This window comes from Marmota flaviventris, chromosome 17, assembly GCF_047511675.1.
Source record: "Marmota flaviventris isolate mMarFla1 chromosome 17, mMarFla1.hap1, whole genome shotgun sequence".
Classification (NCBI taxonomy): Eukaryota; Metazoa; Chordata; class Mammalia; order Rodentia; family Sciuridae; genus Marmota; species Marmota flaviventris.
Window position 1 is genome coordinate 53,283,833 of NC_092514.1, and position 6,484 is coordinate 53,290,316.

Genomic DNA, 6,484 nt, shown 5'->3' on the forward strand with positions numbered 1-6,484 from the left:
TGTCCCCCAGTTGACCTATACACCTCCTACTAGATACCATTGCTTAAAGATCCCACCTTCCAACATTGTCACATTGAGGACCAAGATATCATATATAATCTCTTGGAGGACACACTTAAACCATATCCAAACCATATCACTCAAACCTGTATCTGTTAGCTTTTGCTTCATAACAAACTACCCCAAAATTAATGGTTTAAAGCAAACATTTTTCTTATGATTCTGTGGGTTGAGTGGGTAGCTCTTCTGGCCTGTACTAGCTTAACTGGGGTTAAGTCTGAATAATCTGATGATTGGCAGGCTGAGCACATGACAGAGAATCAGAGGCTGCTTTAAGCACTGACTCTTCACTGAGCCTGCAGAAGCCAAATGGGTGACAGAAAGCAGGATAAAAAGCTTGGCATCTCTGCCTTCATTTTGTATCTGTCTCATTTATTACTATCAAGGAAACTTAGTTCAGATTCTTGCTCAACTCTGCATGTACACATGTTAATTACTCCTTGAGTGTTTATCTAAATACTGGTGCTGTTACTCCAACCTAACCTTGAACTTCCTTGAACTTCAGTCCTAGCTGAACTTCGACCCCTCCCTAACCTTGTCTGTCTTTCAGGACAAGGTCCCTGGAGGCCAGAACTTCCTCCTTAGGTGAGCTAGCCCAAAAAGATTCTGAGATGGCTACCAGAATGACTGTCAGATCACCTCTGTCTTCATGATAATCCCCTCTGGGTGCTGAATAAGACACTCGCCATCACCCTGCCCGTTGGAAGTGGCCACAAAGATGACTGTAAGTGTAAAGTCAGGCACTGATGATCAAAAGGAGGCAGGTTAAAAGCAGCTGAACAAGGCTTTATTGAGATTCACTCCCCAGCGAGACCCTCCAGTCCAGCAGAGCGGGTCGGGAGAATCGCACCCCTGCTCAGCCAGATTGGAATATTATTGGGTTTAGGGCAGGAAGGGAGGGCTTGGGACAGGAAAGGGAGGTTTTTAGAGTTCCTTGTCCTCCAGGGGTTGGTTGGGGGATCTCGCTGAGATCCATGTCCTTCCAGGATTGGTCAGGAAACCTCGCTGATTGACAGGTGAATATGAGGCACCATCACTGCTGGTCTGTTGGTACCTGATTGGTTGTTCTTGCAGGTTGCCTGGTGCTGTGTTCCCTTAGCACCTCAAACCGACCTAACAGAAAGAGCCATAAAAGGAATAAAGAGAGGTGGCACAAAAATTCTCAGAAAATTTCTGCCCATTCCTGGGAAAAGATATGAATGTTCCTTCCCGTTATCAGCCCATAATTTCCCCACATTTCTTTTACCCCACTCATAATCTCCCAACCCCCAAGGGACAGGAAGTTGATTTGCAAGTTCATCTCCCATTTCTCCTACTCATGGTCAAGAATAAAAGCCACCCCCACCCCCACCCCTGCCTCACTTTTTTGGTATAGGAATGGATTGAACCTAGGGGCTCCACCACTAGCTACATCTGCAGTCTTTTTCCTTCCTTCCTTCCTTCCTTCCTTCCTTCCTTCCTTCCTTCCTTCCTTCCTTCCTTCCTTCCTTCCTTCCTTCCTTCCTTCCTTCCTTCCTTCCTTCCTTCCTTCCTTCCTTCCTTCCTTCCTTCCTTCCTTCCTTCCTTCCTTCCTTCCTTCCTTCCTTCCTTCCTTCCTTCCTTCCTTCCTTCCTTCCTTCCTTCCTTCCTTCCTTCCTTCCTTCCTTCCTTCCTTCCTTCCTTCCTTCCTTCCTTCCTTCCTTCCTTCCTTCCTTCCTTCCTTCCTTCCTTCCTTCCTTCCTTCTTTTTTTTTCTTTTTTTTTTTTTTTGACACACAAGCTCACCAAGTTCCTGAGGCTGGCCTTGAATTTGCAATCCTCCTGCCTTTAGCCTCCCAAGTTTCTGAGATTACCAGTGCTCATCACCCCACCCAGGAAAGTCCCTTTCACTTCTCTAGTGGTGCTCAGTCCTATTTTGAGTTCCACAATTCAGAGAAGGGAAAAGGGACCCAGGCTTTGGGGTCAAAACTTGGTAATGGTAATTTTAGGTTTATTAGCTGTAAATTTACCTAAACCATCTCATCCACCTTCATGATTGAGGATGCCCTGAAAGGTAACTAAGATATATTCAAGATTTATAGAGACATTCTGCTGCCAACTTCTCCCATATCCTGCCCCAGACTCCCTGGAGTAGCACCTAGAAATCTCCAGTCATGGCCCTAAACCTACAGTCACCTTGGATTCCAGGAACAGCAGGGCCTTGCAGACAGATCTCCCTATAGTGAGGAATCATCTCACTGGAACTGAATTGCTCCCCTTCTAGGATTACAAACTGATAGATAAACATTCTGAGCAGCAGATGGAGATTGATTGCACCCTGAGCAGTGGCAATTTCCTTGATAGCAATAAGATTGTAGGACCCAAACTGAGATAATGATCAACCAGACCACAGTTTGACCAAGACTGCTTAATTATGCCTATTTCTTGCCCCCATCCCAGTAATTCCCCCATAAACCTAAAGTTCACATCAGTAAAGTTCCTTTCCTGATTCTTCTCACCCACCTCCCCAACCATTTTTCATATTTTATTTAGAGACAGGGTCTTAATTTTCCCATTTGGCTTTTTTTTGGTACCAGGGATTGAACTCAGGAGCACTCATCCCCAGCCCTCTTTTGTATTTTATTAGAGACAGAGTCTCACTGAGTTGCTTATCACCTCGCTTTTTGTTGAGGCTGACTTTGAACTTGTGATCTCCCTTCCTCAGGCTCCTGAGAGGCTGGGATTACGGGCATGCACCATGGTGCCTGCCTTCCCATTTGGCTTTTAGGGTGAGTGGCTGAGTGGCTGGACCTCATTTTTTTTTTAAGAGAGAAAGAGAGAATTTTAATATTTACTTTTTAGTTTTTGGCGGACACAACATCTTTGTTTGTATGTGGTGCTGAGGATCGAACCCGGGCCGCACGCATGCCAGGAGAGTGCGCTACCACTTGAGCCCATCCCCAGCCCTGGACCTCATTTGTTGAGATTCTCAGAGTAGGGTCTCTGGCCTTGGACTCCAGTAACAAGTGGTATAAGAAAACTGCAGCTGGGCCGGGTGCGGTGACGCTCACCTGTAATCCCAGCAGCTCAGGGGGCTGAGGAAGGAGAATCGCAAGTTCAAAGCCAGCCTCAGCAACAGGGAAACACTAAACAATTCAGTGAAACCCTGTCTTTTAATAAAATACAAAATAGGGCCGAAGATGTGGCTCAGTGACCCCTGAGTTCAATCCCTGGTACCAAAAAAAGAAAGAAAAGAAAATTACAGCTGGGACTGCTGATTTCTGCTTCGTGGGGTCTCTCCTCTTCTAGCAGCATCCTCACAAGTGGCATAGGATCAACAAGAGAGAGAGGACAAGCCCTTCCCGCAACCTCCTCCTCAGTGCTGGGATTCTAACTCAGGGTCTTGCACATTCTAGGCAAGCACTCTACCATTAAGTTACACATCCAGCCCCTGCCAAACCCTTTTCCAGTCTCTGCATCAATCACTTAGCTCCTGTGGACTAATCTGGCTAAACCCAGTTTAAAAAGGTGAGACATGGAATTCTTCTCTTATTGTAAGAGTTGTTAGAATCACAATGCAAAGGAGTGTACCTACATCTACAGGGTTGTGGTGGCTTCAGCAGTCAGCCAACACGCTTTAGAACAAAGATGAAAGAAATGGGAGGTGTGGGTAACACACACCTTTTAAGAAGCCTTTGAAAGGATTATGGGGGGTGGTGCCAATGGATCTATTCAACTGGACAAAAGCATTCCTGGAATGAACAACTCTGTTCTCACATGACACTGATAGGCCTGTTGTTAGGTACCTTATCTAATAGTAAGTTTAGAGAGAAAAGCACACACAAAAAAAAGTCATGGGTATGGCATTTGGTCCAGGAAGTTGTCTGAAATCAAATACATAGAAAATACTAAGTTTTGAGAGACTTATTTTGGCAAAGAGTCCCCTCCCTTATGGGCTAAAAGAGACTAATGAGGTCGAATAATCTCTATTTCCCAACTTGCTAAAGATAGGAAGGAGGCTAAGGAAGCTTCTTAGCCAACACAGGGGTATATTCCTCTATGTTCCCTTCCAAAGTGACCAAGGTACAGGATGTAAAAGAAAAGACCTCGTGGATACTGAAGTGGATCTGACAGGAAGAACACTTACATAGTAGACAACCCATCAAGAACTTCATACTGTTAAATGCAAATGGTTAATTCCCTGGGTTTATGATGTTTGTCTTTTTTTTTTTTTTTTAACAGGAAGCCACCTTTGGGAAATTGTCCTTGGAAGAGTCCCCTCCCTTATACCCCATTCCAAGTTCTAAAGCGAAGTCCCACCTATGGAGTTCTTTAGGTTTATAGAACCCAGAACGTTTTTCGTTTTTGTTTTTGTACCAGGGATTGAACCCAGGGGCACACAACTACTGAGCCACATCCCCAGCCCTTTTTTATATTTTATTTAGAGACAGAATATTACTGAGTTGCTTAGGGCCTTGTTAAATTGCTGAGGCTGGCTTTGAATTCGAGATCCTCCTGCCTCAACCTTCAGAGCAGTTGGGATTATAGGCCTGAGCAGCCACGCCTCTAGCTGGTGCTAGAGCATTTGCTCTGCATGAGGTCCAGCTCTCAGCTTTTACTAATCAGGACTTTCATCAAGGTGTCCAAAGTTTTTATTAGGTTTTTATGACGCTGGGCACTCAGAACATTTTTAATGCCCTCCTTAATCATTGGTCGTAATACAAAGCATGTAAATTGCTGTGCAAAAAAGTAACATGTCTATTTTAAGAAAATACAGTGGGGAAGGAAAGGGGAAGTACTGAGGATTGAATTAGAGTAAATTATATTCTATGCTTGTATGATTATGCCAAAATGAACACCAGTATTATGTATAACTATAATGCACTAATAAAAAATTTAGGAGGAAAAATACAGGAACTTGCTGCAGAAAGTTGCTGTCTATTGTGATGTTCCAGCCAGAGAAGAGAAAGAAGATATACCCCTTGGTAATGAAAATATCACTCAACACATAGTCTCCATGATCTGCCCCTTCTTTCCTTTCCTTTGCACCCTGAGCCCCCCAAGAGGGAGCTTCAAATATCACCTCTATTTTCCATGATGCCAGCCCTTAAATAAACCTGATTCCTTCCTACCAAGTCTTTTCTTTCAAATATGGCTTCTTTTTCTCTTGGTACTGGGGGGCACTCGACCGCTGAGCCGCATCCCCAGCCCTATTTTGGATTTTATTCAGAGACAGGTCTCACTGCATTTGTTTAGCACCTCACTGTTGCTGAGGCTGGTTTTGAACTTGTGATCCTCCTGTCTCAGCCTCCCAAGCTGCTGGGATTACAGGCGTGTGTCAGAGCAGTCATCAAGAAATATAAAAACCGAGTGTGTATGTACAGAATGCCGCAGTCCGGCTGCAGCAAAATAACCGGGGGGGGGGTGGGGGGGGGGTGGGGGGGGTGGGGTGACGAATAACTTGTGTACGTTGATACAGCAGGAACGAAAAGTATTCAGTAATAGCCTTTTGCTGCAACTTTTTTCCTGATAATCCTTCTTCTTCTTAACTTTCTTTTTCTTTCTGACTAGAGTTCCTGGGCTTCCATCAACACATGCCCTAATTGCTTTTTTTTTTTTTTTAATTTTTTAATATTTATTTTTTAGTTTTCGGCAGACACAACATCTTTGTTTGTATGTGGTGCTAAGGATTGAACCCAGGCCGCCCGCATGCCAGGCGAGCGCGCTACTGCTTGAGCCACATCCCCAGCCCCCAAATTTTTTTTTTTTTTTGGTAGCACTGGGGATTGAACCCAGGATCTTGTGCATGTGAGGTAAGCACTCTACCAACTGAGCTATATCCCCAGCCCCCTAATTGCTCTTGGTTCCACTGGGGTGCCTCTTTCCCTTATCAATTTACTTAACACCCCTTCCATATTTTCATCACAAAGACAATACAATACACTACACTGAGACAAAACAAGACACAAACATACTGTATCAATCTTCTCCATCTTCTTAAAATGGTCATTTTTCCTCTCGCCCTATCTGTCTAGGGACGAGCAGATTGCTCCCGTCCTATCTATGGAAGGGCAGCTTTTTTTCGTCACTTACCCCCGAGTGTCCCGGGGCTCCCCTTAACGGGCCACCATCTGCTGCAGTCCGGCTGCAGCAAAATAACCGGGGGGGTGGGGGGGGGGGTGGGGGGGTGACGAGCAACTTGTGTACGTTGATACAGCAGGAGAGGGAGCCGTTTATTGCAGGACAGGAGCAGTATTTATACATTCCACACAGCTTATCTAATTAGCATAAACTAGATACAGCAGTCAACCAATCAGGAATCTCCATACTTAATGGCTCGCTTTTGTTACTTCACAAACCACTCCCTCTGGCATTTTGCCAGGCACCATCCAGACTTGTTTATGAACTCTAACATTCCCCTGGCAAAATGCCAGGTGTTATTTTGACTTGTTTACAGACTCTAACAC

At 44.8% G+C, this 6,484-nt stretch overlaps 1 long non-coding RNA gene across 1 annotated transcript; it reads right to left on the bottom strand.

The window, feature by feature from the left end:
- Positions 1-825: 825 nt before the first annotated feature.
- On the bottom strand, positions 826-6,175 carry LOC117794924 (uncharacterized). The gene is made up of 2 exons (XR_004618806.2): positions 6,111-6,175; positions 826-1,173 (listed from the first exon to the last, which is right to left on the bottom strand). It is a non-coding gene; the product is annotated as an uncharacterized lncRNA (long non-coding RNA).
- Between the last annotated feature and the right edge of the window lie 309 nt (positions 6,176-6,484).